The sequence below is a fragment of the Pteropus alecto genome, unplaced genomic scaffold, assembly GCF_000325575.1.
Source record: "Pteropus alecto unplaced genomic scaffold, ASM32557v1 scaffold118, whole genome shotgun sequence".
Classification (NCBI taxonomy): domain Eukaryota; kingdom Metazoa; phylum Chordata; class Mammalia; order Chiroptera; family Pteropodidae; genus Pteropus; species Pteropus alecto.
The window spans coordinates 1,649,034-1,666,692 of NW_006440654.1; positions in this window are offsets into that span (position 1 = coordinate 1,649,034).

Consider the following 17,659-nt stretch of genomic DNA (forward strand, 5'->3'; position numbering starts at 1 on the left):
GCCAGATGCCAACCGGGGCCGCCAGGACGCGGAGTGAGCACGCAGCTCCTGCAGGGGGGCCCGGCAAGCACGTCCGGGAGGAAAACACAGGGTACAGGGGCCGGAGAGCTCCCCTGGGGCTCCTGACTGTCCCCCAGGGCAGGGAGGGGTGTCTCTGTCCCCATGTCCAGCACAGAGGAAGCCCTGGGGAAGGTAAACTGTGAATAGCCAGCAAATCGCAAACAGATGGCCACAGATGTCACTGCAGGAGGGTCCTCAGCTCTGACCCGCCCGGGCACCGGGGTTCAGTCATGCTGTCCCCTCGTCCAAGGTCAGGCCGCAGAAGATGGGGATCGTGTTTTATCTCTTCCACTTGAGACGGGCAATCGTGCATCTGCAAATGCTGATTTAGGCTCCGCCCTCTTCCTGAGAGACCTCTGATTGGCAGCTTCAGCCATTGAGGGGAAGGAAAGGTCCTAGTTTCTTGTAAAAGGCTCCCCAAGCTTGGGGCGCCCTTTGTCATGTGGAGCAGTGGGGACAGTGGAGGGCGCAGCCCCGCGAGAGCTGGGCGCATGTGGCCGACTCCAGTGCCTCTGGGGCCGAGGGCACCCACCAGGGAACTGGAAGGGTGCCCTCATCAGCCTGAAGTCCTCGGGCTGTGGCGCCCACGGGCCCGGGGGCAGGCGCAGGCTCTCCTGGCTCTGCGTCCCTATGGCGGGGTGCAGGAGCTAGCTTCAGGGCCGGAGGCGGGAAAGGTGGCATGAAGTGTGTGGTCTGTAGTAGGAGGGGGGACTTGGGGAGCCGGGCGGGAGGTCAAGTCCATGCCTCCCGAGGGTGCCGAGTGACTCCTGGCTGCACGTCTTCTGTCCCAGGGCCTGGCAGCCCCGTCAGGAGCCGTCCCAGTGGCAGATACCAGGGCCTGGCCGGGCAGGGGGAGGTCTGGCTTCTGGTTTAGGCTGATAGGCCGGGTGGTGTTCGCTCCTGCTGGAAGCTGAGCCAGCCAGGGAGGGGGCGAGGAGAGGCGGGCGAGGCCAGGGGTCCACACGCCTCGCTGTGACGGCGCAGCCTTGCCTGGCAGGGGCTGTGGGTCCCGCCTGGGAACCACAGACCAAATGGGAGCCCAGACCGGCCCCCCGGGAAAAGGACACCAACGCTGCACCCGATCAGATCAAGAAGAAGAAGACAGCATGGTCCGAAGCCCGGCGGAGGCCTGGCCGAGGGGACCCCGTCAGTGCAGGTGGCCCTACGCTCCCTGGTTCACTGAGCACAGCTGCAGGATTGTGTCCAGGTGGGGACAGCTGGGGACAGATGGACAGCAAAGCAGCAGCACATGCTCCTGAAGACTTCGACCCGCTGAGCTTTGGGTTTAGAATCGCCCCCCACTCAGCACCCTCTCAGCTCTACGCATCATGGCAGGAGGCCCCGCCTGGCAGGTCCGGACACGTACTGTGCAGAGACCCAGCCACGTGACTAGGTCTCCCCCGCAGGGCCACAGACGGCCATCTGGACCCAGAGCAGCTCCCCCCACCCCGGCTCCGGCCAGCACACTGACTGAGCACCTGGCCAGCAGCACCCAGATTCGCGGAGACGGGACTGCCCACCAGCCCCCGAGGTGTGCCTGTCACATAGTGACCTCTGTCACGTGGTGGCCTCACCCAGCCCTCAGGGCTGCCCAGTGAGGGCCGGGCACGCACCGCCGGGCGATGCTCACGAAGCAAGGCTGGGCGGTGTCTTCTTCGCGGGTGGCTGATCCATGCGGTCAGCATTCGGTCATTTTCAGGGTGTGTGGGCCACACACTACACGCCAGGCACCTGTGATGGGAACATAAGCACACGGACAAACGTGTGGCCGTGAAAACAAGCAAGGAACAAAAGAAGCCAGAGAAAGGAAGAGAAAAAAGCACACGTGGCAGAAGAGGTGGGAATTAGCACCTAAACGAGGGGCGGGCGGGGGCTGCGGGACGCTTGTCTTTCTTTTTAAATTGACTTTATTTCTTAAAGCAGTTTTAGGCTGTAGCTAACTCGAGTGGAAAGCAGAAAGATCGCCCATCCATTCCCCGTTTATATGCACGCGCACACACACACACGCACAGACGTGCACGCACACCCTCCCTCGCCCTCTACGCCCTCCACCCCAGAAGTGGTGCCTTTATCACAAGTGATGAACCTACAGGGACGTGTCACTGTCATCCAGAGTCCATCCTTTACATCGGGGCCCCTCCTGGCGCTGCGGGGTGAGTCCAGCCAGGGGCTGCCGCACCTGGAGCCTGTCCCTTCTCTGCCGGCCATAGGGCCGATGCCCGCAGCTTATGCCAGTCCCTGGAAGAGTTCGATGTTTCCTACCTTTTCTTTTGTTGAGTAGGCGTTATTTTTAGAGCAGTTTCAGGCTTAATAAGAAAATTGAACAAAAGTTGCAGAGGTGTCCCAGGTCCCTCCTGCCCCCCAACCAGCATCCCCCACAGAGAGGGGCATTCGTTACAATCAATGACCTTACACCGACTTGTCATCATCAGCCGGAGTCGGCCGTTTACGCCAGGTCCCTCCTGGCGCTGTGCGTCCTGTGGGTTGGGACACACGTGTAATGACTCGTGTCCACCATTACAGCCCCACGCAGAGAAGTCGCGCCGCCCCGGAAACCCTCCGCGCTCCCCCTGTTCGTTAAGCGAGTTCCTTTTGCTCCACGTCGTCACCGGCGTCTGGCGTCACCACCGTGCATCGTGGCTGTGTTAACGGGGTGTGTTGGTGTCTCATCGTCGTGTTAATTTGTACTTTCTTAGTGACGCATGAGGTGGCGCCTTTCTTCAGAGTTTACTTAGTAAGGTCTTTCGCCCGTTTTTGAATCAGATCGTTCGTTTTCTTCTTGACGAAGTTTGAGTTTGTCGCGTGCCGTGGACACCAGTCCCGCATCGGACGTTTTCTGCCGCCTGTGCTCGCCTCTCGTCGTCCTACCTCGTCTTTCGCGGACCGGAAGTTCTCGTTTTCGTGAAGCTCCGCTTGTCGGTTATTTCCTTCGTGGATCGTGTCCTCACGATCACGTCTAAATGTCATCGCCACAGCCAAGGTCGCCTGGGTTTTCCCGTGTCATCGTCTAGGAGTTTTATCGTTTCCTGCTTTATAGTTAAGACAGCGATCGATGTCGCATTAATGCCCGTGAGCGGCGTAAGCTCCACGTCCAGATTTGTCCTTTTGCCCGTGGCTGCCGGGTGGTCCCAGCGCCATTTGTCAGAGGGACCATTTTTGCTCCGTTGTGTGGCTCGGCCTTTTCGTTGAAGACGAGATAACTATGTTTATGCGTCTATGTCTGAGCTCTCGATTCTGCGTTATTGATCTGTTTGTCATTCCGACCTCACCACACCGTCTTGAAGGCCGGAGCTTCGTAGTCAGTGTCGAAATTGGGCGGTATCAGTTTCCACACTTTGACCTTCTCCATCATCAAGGTGCCCGCCCTGGCTCTTTGCCTGTCCCTCTCGGCTTTAAAATCACCTTGTCGCCATCCACAAAATAACTTGCTGGGATTTTGACTGGGGTTGCGTTGTGCCTACAGATCACGTTGACACTTGACATCTTGACTACATTGAATCTTCCTATTCGTGAGCCTGGAATAGCTATCTGTCCATTTATTTGAATTTTTGATTCCTTTTATCCGAGTTTCGGAGTTTCCTTATATGGGTCTTATACCTATTTTATTCGTTTTATGCTTAAGTATTTCATTTTACGGTGCTAATGAAAATGGCATCGTGTTTTTAATTTCAGATCCATTTGTTCACGGCTGGTAGACAGAAAAGCAGCTGACTGGTGTGTATTAAATTTGTATTCCGTAACCTAAGCCATAATCGCTTATTAGTTCCAGGAGTTTACTGTTGACTCTTTGGTATTTTCTAGACAGACGATCACGTCACACGCAAACAAAGACGGTTTTATTTTCCCTCCTCATCAGGATGCCATTCATTTCCCTTGTGTGTCTCAGTGCCTCAGCCGGGCCTTCCGGTGAGATGCTGAGAAGGCGTGGTGAGCGGGCATCTCTGCTACGGGTCCATCCGAGCGGCGAAGCTTCTAGCTTCTCATCGTTGCCTATGACGATGGCTGCAGGAGATTTGTAAATACTTTTAACGACATTGAGACGCTTCCCCGCTATTTCTAGTTGCCAGAAGTTCTTTTTTTTTTTTTCCAATCACGGACGACTGTGGAATTTTGCCAGAGGCTTTTCCTGCATCTGCCGAGACGATCACGTGATTTTTCTTCCTTAGCCCGCTGACCCGATGGACTATCCCCATTAACCGAACGTCGACCCAGCCTCGCACGCCTCAGGTAGGTCCCACTTCGTTGTTACTGTAATTCTTTCCTGCCATTGTTGGATTCTGATGCGCTTGTATGTTGGCCCGGTGCTTTCTGTTTGGGGAAATTATTAATTATTGATTCAACTTCTCTAATCGATCTAGGTCTACTCGGATGATCTATTTTATCTCGTGTGCGTTTTGGCAAATCGCGCCATTCGGGAATCTTCCCATTTCATCTAGCCTATCAAATATCTGCACAGGGTCGCTCACCGCATTCTTTTATTATCCTTGTAACGTTGGCGAGACCTATAGTTGTGTCTCCTCTCTCATTTCTGACACTAGTAATTTGTGTCAACACTCTTTTTTCCGTAGTCGGGGTAGAGGCTCATCGATTTTATTGATCTTTCCAAAGAAAGAGCTTTCGGTTTTGCCAATTTTCTCTACTGATCTCCTCTTTTTAATTCAATTGATTTCTGCTCTAATTTTTTATTATTTTTCTTCTTCTGCCTATTTTGCATTTAATTAGCTCTTCTTTCTCTAATTTCCTACGGTGGCAGCTCCGACGATTGATTTTGGCTGGTCTCTGTTTTCTAATATATGCACTCGACTCGATAACCCTCCTTCCTACCCCTGCTTTTCCTGCATCCTGCACATTTTCAAAAGTTGTGTTCTCATTTTCATTTAATTGAAAATATCTTTTTAATTTCTCTTGAGGTTTCTTCCGTGATTCACGTGTTATTTAGAAGCGTGTTGTTTAACCTTCGAGTGGTTTGGCATTTTCCGGCTACCTTTCTGTTATTGATTGCTAATTTCATTCCATTTTCGTCTGAGAGCAGATGTTGTCTGATTTTTCTTTTTTTAAGGTGTGTTTTATGGCCCAGAGTGGTTTATCTCAGGGCACGTCCCGTGGGAGCTTGAGAAGGATGGGTGTCGGGCTGCCGTTGGATGAGGCAGGTCAGAGACATCGATTAGATCCAGCTGGCCATCGGCGCTGTCCATCACCACCCGCTGTGCTCACTGATTTTCTGTCCCTGGATGTGTCCACGTCTGACGGAGGGGTGGCGAAGTCTGCGACCACGACGACACACGCCTGTTTCTCCTTGCTGTTCCATCCCTTTTGGCCTCGTGTGTTTGATGCTCTGTTGCTAGGTGCTTGCACGTTAAGGATCGATGTGTCTTCTGAGAGTGTTGGCAGCTGTATCATTACGTAAAAAGGTGTTAAGTGAGGCGCTTAGCAGTGGCCTTTCAGAAAAGCTGACCCAACAGGTGTGAGAGGTGAGGGCAGAGCCACCTAGACGGCTGCTGGTGGAGCGGACTGGGCAGCGGGAGCAGGACAGGCGAAGGCTGATGACCGCCTTCGCCAGCAGCAGCCACAGGGCCCTGGGCAACGCAGACCAGAGCCGGCCACCAGCAGCCGCCCCCACCTTGCCTGACGCTGCTTTGCGTTGACCCTAGAACGAGCCAGTTCAAGCTCGACCCACGAGGCCCACAGGGTCTGGCCCCGGCCCACCCAGCCCGACCCTGCTCTCCCGACGCCCCCTCCTTCCCCAGGCTCCGTGTTCTGCTCTCTCTTCCTCCGACCCATTGAGGTGGCTGGAGGGGGGGCCCGCATCCCGCCCCCGCCCGCAGGGAGGCACAGCCCCTGCTTGATGCCTGGTCCACAACGGGATCCACAGGCTCAGTTGCCGGCGAACTCCTCCTGTGGGCGAACTCAACTCACTCTTTATTGCATGTCCCTGCTGATTCCGTCAGGGGACCCACACAGCCGAGGTGGCCCTGCCACCAGATCGCCATTCCCCCGGGAGCAGGGGTGCAGCCTGCCTTGTTTGCCTGCTGGCCCCCGCCTTTGGGTTTGGGTGAACGAGGCGAACCAGAACAGAGCCTCGCACAGTGCCTGGGGGGCGGGGAGGGATCAGGCCCACACGAGGACCCCGGAGGGCTCAACCGCTTCCCCAGCATCTCCCAGCTTCGGGGAGCGGGGCTGCCGTCTGAACCCTCGGCCCCTGAGTAGCCTTCAGAGCGGGGCTGCGTTGGGGGCCGAGGGGAGAGGGAGCGGCCTGAGTCGGGGTGAGCCACGGCCCCCTGTGGCGGGGTGCGCTGCGGTGGCCCCGCCCAGCCCGGCTCTGTCTTCATCTGACTCATGCCGCAGGCCCAGCGTCCTCCCGGGAAGCGTTTGCAGGAAGAGGAAAAGGCCGCCTCTCAACCCTGAGTTCAAGAGATGGCCAAAGCTTTTAATTTAGTTTGATTGATTTAACATCCTGCATCCTGGGAGCTGAGCTCCGCGCGAGCTGGCTGCTCTCTCCCTGCTGAGCCGGCTGAGCCGCCGCGGGGCGGGGAGCAGGAACGGAACGGAGGCTCCCTCTGCCCGGCCCAGCCAGGGAGAGCGGGGGCTCCGGGAGCAGCCGACGGGTCACCCGGGAGCAGGTGACCCTGGGAGCAGCCGACAGGTCACCCTAGGAGCAGGTCACCCGGGAGCAGCTGACAGGTCACCCCGAGCCCCGTGAGTCCTCACGCCATGGGAGCCCTTCCCATCCCAGAGGCGGAGGTGTCAGCAGGAGCCACCACCTCCTTTTCCAGGGGTACCGCCTCTTCACTCAGGGGTGCTCGCCTCCTTTTCCAGGGGTGCTCACCTGCGCAGACCGCTGGCGTTTTGGGCCCCTTCTGTGCTGCCGCGTGGGTTTTTTCAAAAGGGCCTCTCCATGTCTCTCTGCCACCGGGTCTCCCGCAGTGCGTGCGCCTCCTCCTGGAAGCCACTGGGGACTCCGCCCATCCTTCGCAGCTCCGTGTTCTGAATGTCGACCCCGGCACACCCGGACCTCACCGCTGTTGGCCTCGACCTGTCATCTCCCTGGGGAGCCAGGGGGCGCCCTGCAAGCAGGCCCCGTGCATCCCATGTCGTCCTGGTTCCCAGCCTGAGCCCAGAGCCCCACACATCCACGGCAGGAACTGGGGCGGTGTGGGACCAGCACGGGCACACCCCTGCTCCGCCGGACAAGCCTCTGGGGCCAGCACGGGGAAAGCAGACGGAACGCCAGCCCCGGCCTCGTGCCCTGGCTGGGACTGGCCGCTCTCGTGGCCACACCTCCCGTGAGGAACGGTCACAGCGTCTCCCTGTCGCCCGACATGAGCGCATGCCCCTCGGCGGGTCCCCACAGCCCAGGTCCCCACGGCCCAGGTCCCCCCCGTGCATCCCATGTTATCCTGGTTCCCAGCCTGAGCACAGACCCCCACACATCCACGGCAGGAACTGGGGAGGTGTGGGGCTACCGCGGCTTCACAATCTTTCTCAGCAGCTTCACCCACCAAAGGCATTTGTGGATTTCCCGGGCGGGAAGCCCACGGGGGCCACGCCAGCCGGCCCCCGCGTGGCCTTCTGTGCAGACGTCGAGACGGGCCTCGTTGGTTGGGATGCGCACCCCGGCATCCGCACCTCACTGTTTAGTTCCTATAACTTTCTAGTCAATATTAATGATCACAGGACAGCTCCCCGCCCCCTTCCTTATTGTTATTTCTTAACATCACCCTGGCTTTTTCTGTCACTTACTTTGCATTCAGGGTTTAGGATGAACTTGTCCTCTGGCATAAAAAAATAAATAAATAACAATTTGTCGTAAATTTGACTAGACGTCACCAAATTGATATTTTCGTTTGAGAAGCATGGCCATCTTTCGATGTGGGACTAGCCACCTAGGGACGTGGTGTACCTCTAGGACTTACCGAAGTCCTACTTTAAGCTTTTCAGAGAAAGTTTATTATTTGCCTCAAAAAGGCCTTATTAATTTTGGTAGGCTGATTACTAAGTAGCGTAATTTTCATTGCTTTTATGGTTATTATAATTTCTAATTTGTTAGTGGGGTTTTCTGGAGGAATACAACCAGTGGAGAGAGAGAGAGAGAGACAGAGACAGAGACAGAGACAGAGAGAGAGAGAGAGAGAGAGAGAGACAGAGACAGAGACAGAGACAGAGAGAGAGAGAGACAGACAGAGAGACAGAGAGAGAGAGACAGACAGAGAGAGAGACAGACAGAGAGAGAGACAGAGAGAAAGAGAGAGACAGAGAGAGAGGGAGGTCTGCAGGCGAAGGCCTGCCATGGGGACGGGTCACATGGCTGCAGAGCTGAGACGTCCACCCTCTGCCGCCCGCGAGCTGGAACCGGCGCCGGGCCACAGCTCCAGTCCACACCCGGGGCCCGCGGGCCGGGGAGCTTCGAGGCGGGAGGAGGCGGATGTCCTCGTGCAGGAGAGAGGCTGTGCCCTCCCCGCTTTCTGCTCCATTCCAGCCTCAAAGCCGGGGCACAGCTGGGGAGGGCAGCTCTTGGCTCTGATCCAGGGACACCTTCAGGGACGCGCTTGGAAATCACACTCACCTGCCCTCCGCGCACCTGTTTAACGCGGTGGTAGGTGAACAATATCGGTTTCTGTGCGGGCCGGTCTCGCCTCTAGCGATCCTGATGACTTCTCACCACCTGCCCATTACCCACCCTTGGACGCTTTAGTCTCATACAGAGAACTGGGAAGCTTCCTGACTCTGCCCGCTCTGTATTAGAAAATGATGATTTGTTCTTTTAAAGTCTAAGAGAACTTTCCCTCAAACCCCGCTTCCTGGCGCCTCGATGGAGCTCAGGAGGAAGAGGAAGGTCGTGGAAACATTTCTGAATGATACTGCAATATCTTGTGCATCTCTACACCGACCATGATCTCTCTGGAGAGGAAATGAAGGAAAGAATCCCATTCATCATGGCACCAAAGAGAAGAAAGCACCGAGGAATAAATTCAAACGAGGAAGTGAAAAATCTATACACTGAAACTTATAATGCATTGATGAATAAAATCGAAGAGGACACAAGTAAATAAAAAGATATTCCCTGTTCATGATTGGAAGAATTGATGTTGTTAAAATGTCCATCCCCCCAAAGCAATATGCAGATTCCGTGCAATCTCTATCAAAATTCCAATGACATTTTTCGCAGAAATAGGAAAACCAATTCTAAAATTCATATGGACCCAAAAAAGTCTCCAAATATCCACAGCGATCCTGCGAATGAAGCGGGCAGAGGCCTTACACTCCCTGACTTCAGATGATGTCGTCAAGCTATAGCCATCAAAGCAGTGTGACACTACCATGATAACGGACACCCAGACCAGCGGACTAGAATAGAGACCCCAGAAATAACAACGAGCATGCGCAGCCACCTAACTTTTGACAAAGGTGCCAAGAATACGCCATGTGGATAGTCTTCAATGAACAGCGTTGGGAAAACTGGACATCCACGTGCCAAAGAACGAAGTGGACCCTTACCTCACACCGCAGACAAAGATCAACTCGAAATGGACCAAAGACCTAAACATAGGGCCTGAAACCATCAAACTCCGAGAAGGAAACATAGAAAAAGGCTCCTTGACACTGGCCGTGGCAGTTGACTTTTTTGAATAGGGCCCCAAAACCTCAGACAACAAAAGGAAAAATAAATGCGTGGGGCTACCCATCAAACTGGAAAGCTTCTGCTCAGCAAACGATCAGCAAAATAAAAAGACACCTACGGACGGGGAGAAAATATTTGCAACCCACATATCTGGTGAAGGGTTAACATCTGAAATAGACAAGAAACTCATATAACTCAATAGCAAACAAACAAACAAACCAACGAAAACGACCCGATTAAAGACTGGGTAAAGTAAGTACCTGAACGTAAATCGTTTAAAAAAACGCATACAGATAAGCGACAGGTGGACGAAAAGATGCTCAGCATCACTCATCGCCAGGGAAATGCAAATCCAAACCACACGATACCAGCTCGTACCTGCCGGAACAGCCTCCCTCAGGACAACAGGTAACAGGCGTAGGTGAGGACATGGACAAAGGGCCCGTGCCTGCTGGCAGGGGCTAAGCAGGGGTGGCCCCTTACAGTCCACGTCCGTGGGCACGCGAAGGGGCGAAGGCACGGTGAAACGTGGACATAATCAGCCACACGAAAGAAGGCGGTCCTGCCATCTGCGACCACGCGGATGTCACTCGGCGTAGCTGGGGCGACAACACCGCGATGTAAACGTGCGTCAAATCGTCGTATCGTTCACAGAAATACGTGCGGTAAGATTAAAAAATAAAACCAATAAAATAGTTCTCACGTTTAAATATCGTACCTAAAAGTCCATTCGACATTAGCCACAAGATTTACTGGTTTTCTTCCGTGCCATTATTCTTCATTGTCTTGTGTAGGGATCTATTCGAATCCTTTTTCAAAAGGAGTCCCCAGAAGGGAGAGTTACTTTTCTGAGATTTTTTTTTCGTGCACGAAAATCACTTGATTTCGCTCTTCTCCTTGAGTGCAGTGTTCCTGGGCACAGGAGTAGAGAATCAAAACTCGTGTGTGTCTGGAAGGACGTTTTCTCGCCGGCGCTACTGATCCGAACCCACCGCCCGCGGGTTCTGGCTCCATCCCAGGGGTCCATCTTTGTCGTCGTTATGCCATTGAAGATTTTGGGGACGCTTCTTAATTTCTGGCGTTCTGGCACGTGTCCAGATGTACTCAGTGCGTGCATTTCTCTCTCAATCTATTTTGTCGCACAAAAGACACTTTGGGATCAAAAAACTCAGGGCCTTTCTCATTTCAGAAAAAACACTCTTTTCATCTGTGAGCATTTCCTGTCCTTGGATCTCTCTGCTCTCCCCTTTCCCGCTCTTTTTTTTTGCCTCTTTTTGGTAAAATTCCATAACCCGACCGTCTAGATGAAAAATTCGATATTCAGATGCAGCCATTATGCTATGTGGCCATTTTTTGAGTTTCGACGTCATCAGATTTCTAAAAACGGTGATGATTTTTTCTTTGTTTTTTTACGTTTATTGAAAAAAATGCAGTATGAGGACCAATCACGTCTAAACACTGCAGCCACGTGTCAGCACGAAGGGCCGCAGCCACCGGCCCAGCCGTTGCTGACTCACCCCGCGGATCACGCCCGTTCGATTCTGCGGCCACAGTTCCCACTGTGTCAAGAAATGTAAACAACTACTTGATATGATTCCTAATTTTTAAAAATTTTACAAAACTCCTTCGTCTTTGTCCCTAGAATAATACAACTGGTGATTTCTACTGCTGGTTTTTTTCTGTTCTGTTTCCTAGGATGGGACTCGGGCGCCCCACGGGCAGAACCCCCGGGGTGGCTGCTGCCCTGTGCCCTGGGCACTATGCCTCCGCCTCAGGTTAGTCACCTTCCCCAGAGCTGACGCCGGAATGTGCCAGACACCAGACCGGCCACTCCCAGGATCCCCACATTAAGAGGGAGGCAGCCGAACTGGGGTTCAGACCCAAGGCGGCTGATGCGGAGCAAACACACCCCACAGCCTCGCTTCCCGCCTTGTTCACGTGATGCCCCCTGGGCTCAGTTATTCAGACCGCCACCCGCCCCCCGGAGATGCTCCCCGCTCCCCCCTCAGCCTGCCGCGGTTTGCTCGGGGCTCCGGGCGGGAGCGGGGGCTGGAACGATCTCTGCAGTAGCTGCTTCTGCTCGTTTTCGTTGACAGTTCGCTCTGATCCTGTCTACGGTCCCCAGAAATCCTGCCCCGTGTCTGCTTCTCTAGTGACAGTCCTTCCTGGTTGTCATCGCTCCTGGGTACTTATTGTCGTTTGTTCGCCGCTAGTCTGTCATTTTTATGGCACTGCTGGTGGAAGGGGACGTAATTGCACTGCCTGGTGGGCCGCTTTGGTCCAATAAAGCCATTTTCCGAAGGCGGCGCTGCCTCATTAGAGGTCTGCAGACGGCTCGCCGACGCTGGTCTCTGGGCTAAACTCCTCAGTTTGTCACCGGGGCCCCCGCAGGGCTGCACCAGCCTGCCCCGCCCCGGCTCCTCTGGCCTGCGGTGACCACCTCAGTGACACGGAACGGCACCCGGCGTGCCAGGCAGCTGTGTGCACGCCGGTTCCCCTGATGAAAAGCTTTCCTAATTTCTAAGCCACTAGCCGCGGCCCACCAGACCTGCGAGTCCCCAGCCCCGGCGGCCCCGAGGAGCTGACAGGCACCCACACAGCCCGTCCCGTGCCGCGTCGCTGTCGTCGATGAGCTTCTTTCTGCCGTATCCAGGACAGGGTCACGTGTCCCTCGTGCCCACCACACAATGGCACCACCGCTGGCACAGGACGGGCAGTTGGCGCCCTCCCCTGGGAGAGCTGCTGTCCCCCAGCAGGTGCACCCCGTCCTGGGGGTCCTGTCCCTGCTTCGCGCCTCCGCCGAAGCGGCCTCGCATTTCAGTATAATCGCTTCTTCATGGACCTTCCTCTGGCACCGGGGTGACTGTCCTGGGGGCAGGGCCAGGACCCCGTTGCTGCCTCCTTGGGTAACAGCATGGAGTGAATATCCACGAACCCGCTCGGGGATGGAAGCGGCCCCCGCCCCGTCCCCCCTCCGGTGCCAGTGCCCCCAGCCAGCACCCTCGTGTCTCTGAGCCTCAGGTCACCGAAGACCAGCGCCACTGCTTTTCCCGCGAGGCCGCTGTCCTGTCCCGCTCTGCGGGCACGTGTCTCTGCCCTGCGTCGTCCCTGCAGGACGGCCACCCGCGGGACGAGACCTCCCTGTCTTCACGGCTTTTCATCTGTGCGAAGCTGCTTCTCTCTGCAGGGCCAGTAGTCTGAGCAGAGGGGATGGGGTGTCACTGTTTCCTCCGGGCCCCCAGAAAACGCGGGACAAATAAGGCAATTCATCAGATCCTCAGTGCAGGCCGAGCTCGGCCACCGAGGCCACCTGGCTGTGACCGCATTTGGAGGGTGCCGGGCCTGGGGCCCCAAGGCTGCCCAGCCTGGAGCCGCAGGCTGAGCTGGCCAGTGCAGACAGACCTCCCCAGCAGCTCGTGAGGGAGAGGGGCTTGAGCACAAGGAGGCCACTGCCTCTGGCCGGAGCAGGAACCCGCCACACCCAGCGACCCACTGATCAGCCACCCGCCACCCGTCTGCTGGCGCTTGCATGGCGATCGAAAGTCGGCGCCACTTGCTGAGTGCGCATGTGAGCCGCACAAACCGGGTCCACACAAATACCCTCCCCACTCCACCAATGCGGAGTTAGAGGCCCGAGGGTGAGACCCGGTCCGGCCTCGGGAGTCACTCACCCCCTCCGCCTCCCGCGGGCCGCGGCTCCGACCGCGCAGGCCACAGAGCAATGCGGCTCGCAAGTGCTCTCCTGAATTTTTAAAAACATTATAAAAGTTTAATACTCAAAGGCGTTTAAAAAATGCCACGAAAATGCTATCTGTCTCAGGCCCAGGGATGTGTTTTCTCTCCAGGGATTGAAGGGGAATTATCCGCTTGCGTGAGAAAACACGTGGAGAGGGAGGTCACCCGCGCCCGCTAACGAAGCCACCTGAAGACCAGGCAGCGCGGCCCCGCGCCCCGGGACTCGGCCCCGCCCCGCGCCCCGGGACTCGGCCCCGCACCTCCGCTCCGCCCTGGGCGCCCCTGTCCCCATCGCCCACTGGGGCGGCAGGACACAGGCTGGAAATAGCCTCTGGGCAGGGCCCCCGCGGGGACCCCGGAGGGGACCCCCACCTCGAGGTCCCCACCGTGAGGATCCACTTCCTGGCAGCCTGTGTAGCCTGCGGAGCCCGCCCTGGGGCCGTCGCCTGCAGCACTGACCCGCCTCCGATGCGGACACGGAACCGCTTAGCGCCACCTCGGCCCCCGACGCCGCCGGCCCTTTGGCTGGGCTCCCGCCTGCGTGACCCGGGTGTCCTGTGCGTCGTTCCTGCCGTGTAAAGTGGCCTCAGTGACAAACCCGCGCCGTGGTTCCTTGTAGGGTCGGACAAGTTCATTCACGCGCAAGGCTTGGCTTGGCGCCTGGCCCCGGGGGGGACGCGGTCCGCGTTGGACGCTGTCACGCCCTGTAGGACCACGCGAGGCCCGGCCAGCTGCCTGCTCCCGGGGACCCCTGTGGCCGCTCCCGGGGACCCCTGTGGCTGCCCCCGCGACCCCGTGCTGGACTCGGCCTCGCCCTCACGCATCGCTCATTCATCATTCATTCACTCGCCATTCGTTCATTCGCAGCTGCCTGCTGTCACCTGCCCCACGCCAGGCACGGTCCCGCCCCGCACAGGCGCCCCCCTCACGGCGCATGCGCCGTCGGCTCGCTCATCCTGCGGCGGACGCAGCGGGGACGAGCCCCCCATGTTTCCTGCACCAGAGCCCAGCCTGGCCCCGTAGCCAAGGGTGGCACGTTGGTGTGACAGTTAGGCGTCCGAGTAAAGCAGCACTTCACCATGAGCCGCGTCCCCGTCGCTGTCCACTGCGCTTAGCTCCGGCCTCCAGCCCAGGGCCGGGATTGGGGGCGGGGTGGGGTGCTCGCGGTAGGGCTGACACCAAACAGGCAGGGCCTGGAGTTGACATAGCAACACGGCCTGGGGTTGGCATAGCAACGCGGCCGGAAACAGCGCCTCGGCCTCTGGCGGGAGGAAGGCTGGTGGCCGAACCGGATCGATCTCCAGCACTGATGCCTCGAGGGGAGCACGAGGGTTTCCGACCCGGCCACCCCGGGGTCGCAGAGGACGGACTTGGAGGAGGGGTCAGCTCCTGGCCTCGAGCAGCGTCCTGGCCCCCTGGCCGCTGCTCGGTGGCTTCGTGCACAGGGAGCCTGTGAGCGGGAAGTCTGCTTGTCATCTCTGCGTCCAGTGTCCTCCTGCCCCCGGAAGCCACCGCGGGCTGACGCAGGGATGCCTGGACAATTGTTTACTGTCACTAGACAGGCGGGCGCTCACCTCCCTCTGCTCACGTGTCTGCCGTGCCTGGCACAAAACAGGTGCTTGATGGCCAGAGTCGGGGGCTGTGCACGCACTCATCCGCAGCTCATTAAGTCGAGTGAACAACAGTGACCACGAAGCTGTGTGCTGTCACCCGCAGCGCTCGGCACACACGAGGCCTCCGTACTCCTGTGGCCACCCGGAGGAGAGAGAGCGGTGCCCGGCAGGCAAGCTGCTCAATGGCCGGGCAGACCCCTCACCGTGGCACAGCCCAAACGCCAGGGGTCCCCGACCTCAAGGCGTTTCCTGCCACGCTGGACTCTGTCGAGCCCGCCGCCCACCCCAGTGGCGTCCCCACTGTGGCCTGGCCAGAACCTCTCAGAGAAGGAGGACGGGTCATCTTTCTGTGTTGTCGACCCACCCGGCTGCAGCCAGGGCCCGCGTCCACCCAGCCGGCCAAGCGATAACGTAGCTGCCTTGCTGGCGAGGACGCCCCAGTAGGACGAGGCTGCTGGCCACCGCCAGAGCTGCGGGCAGGCCAGGGCTGGGCAGCGCTGGGAGAGGGGGCTGGTTCCAGGTCCTGGAGGACGGACAGTAGCAGTGAGTGGCATGGAAGCCACCAACCAGGGGTGGCCAGGGGCTTCCCACTCCAGCCGCACAGGGCTGAAGGTCATGGCACTGGCGTGGGCTGTGTGCTCCGATGAGCTGACCGTCTGCGTCTGATGGTCTGAGCCACCTGGTGCCACCCAATCCTGGACGCTGGCAATGCCCAAAAGCCACAAGCTCTCACTGAGCATCACGGGCCAGCACCGTCCTTGGGACCAAGGGCACAGCCAGGAGCGGGACCGGTCCTGGCCCCAAACAGCTGGCACTGTCTGAACCATCTCCTCACGGGACCCCAGCTCCACCTGCTCCTCCTTCCCGCTCTGCCGTGTGATCGTGAGGACGTCCTCAGAGACCCGAGGTCTGTCTGATGTGCCGAGTCCCACCCCCACTCCTTGCTGGAAGATTCGCTGACCTTTCCACTGCGGGCAGCCGGCCGTCTTGGGAGCCAGCCGGCTTGGCTCACCGACGAAGCCATTCCCCCGCGGGTCAGATAGAGCGTGTTTGCGAGGCTGCCTGGGTAACTGTCATCTTTCCTGGGACCCCACTCCGCACGCCAAGCTCTGAGGAAATGACGGGTGGGTCCCGGGTCCTGCCCTTGGGGGACTAGGAGCCAGCACAGCGGCGGTTGGCAGCACACCCGATGCCAGACAGGCTGCGGCCCCCGCCACACTGCGGGCCTCAGCCACCATGTGCCTCAAAGGGGGCTGTGCCACCAGGCGCACAGGCAGTGTGACGCTGGAGGGAGCTACGTCACCAGATGCACGGGCAGCATGATGCTGGCGGAGGCGGCAGGGAGCCTGGAGCTGTGGGAAAGCCACTGCCACCCGATGGTGTTCGTTAGCGGGCGGCAGGCACCGTCCAGGCAGAGGGAAGAGACTCTGCCACGCGCTGAGGGCTGGAAGGCGCGAGATGCCCTGGACCGACAGGGATTCGGTCCCTGCCCGTGACCTTGCCCCTCGCCAGGCAGTGCCAAGGCGCCCACACGTAGCAACCACACTGACCATGTGCGACTGTGCGGACACTGCCGTCAGCCCTGTGCCCCCCGGCGCGGAGGCGTCCAAGGCCTCCAGCCGCAGACCCAGACCGGCCGTGGCTACCGGCAGCCCGCGCATCCCTCCCGGGAGCCAACCCTCCCCTTTCCGGAGCCCAACGTGGCGGTTCCACGGCGACAGGTCCTGGCTTGACCTCTGGCCCTGCCCATTCCATGTCACGTAAAGGGCGCTGACCCAGCCCCTCCTATCCCCACCCAGATGGGGACGTCCATCCAAACGGCTTTCTGAGTGTGTCATGGAGACGGAATCGCAGCGCGGGCCAAGCCCTCGGCGTAACGCCTTTGAAATTCATCCACGTAATTATGGGTGTCACGCGCGTGCCTTTGTGTTGCTGCGTTGTGTCCCACAGCACAGGCGTGCCACGGCCGACGTGTCCACTGTCCCGTAGAAGGGACTGGGGTCGTTCTCTCCATTGGGGTGGGCACTAGGTAAAGTTGCTACGGGGATCCCTGAGCGTGCCCACACGGGCCCCCCTTTGTTAGGAGTCAGACAGTCGGATCACACGGGAGGTATCGCTTTAATTATAGAAATCGTCCGCCCGTGTTTCAGAGTGGCCGTCTCGCTTCGTGTCCCCACCAACGACGTCCAAGGGTCTCTCTTCTTCCACAGACCCTCCGGTCTCGGTGTAAGTGTTTATATTTCAGCCACGCCAGCAGGCGGGCAGTGGCGTCTCGTCGTGGTCCTTCCCGCCCTTATCGTTGGCACATGATCCAAAAATCTTTCCATGGGATTATTTTCCATCTTTACGGTCCCTTTGCTGACTTCGCTGCTCAAGTGTTTAGTCTATTTGTGTGTGTGTGTGCTCAGAGTACAGTTCGATACTTTTTTTTACAGCTTTATTGAAATATAATAGACAATTAGTTGCTCATATTTATATTGTACAATTCAATGACTTTTTTTTTCAATTATAATTGGGCTATTTATTTTCTTACCATTGAGTTTTGAGAGGCTTAAAAAAATACAACTGGGACATGGTTCCACAGTGTAGCGGTGAGCACGTCTGCTTTCCACGCAGAAAGTCCTGGGTTCGC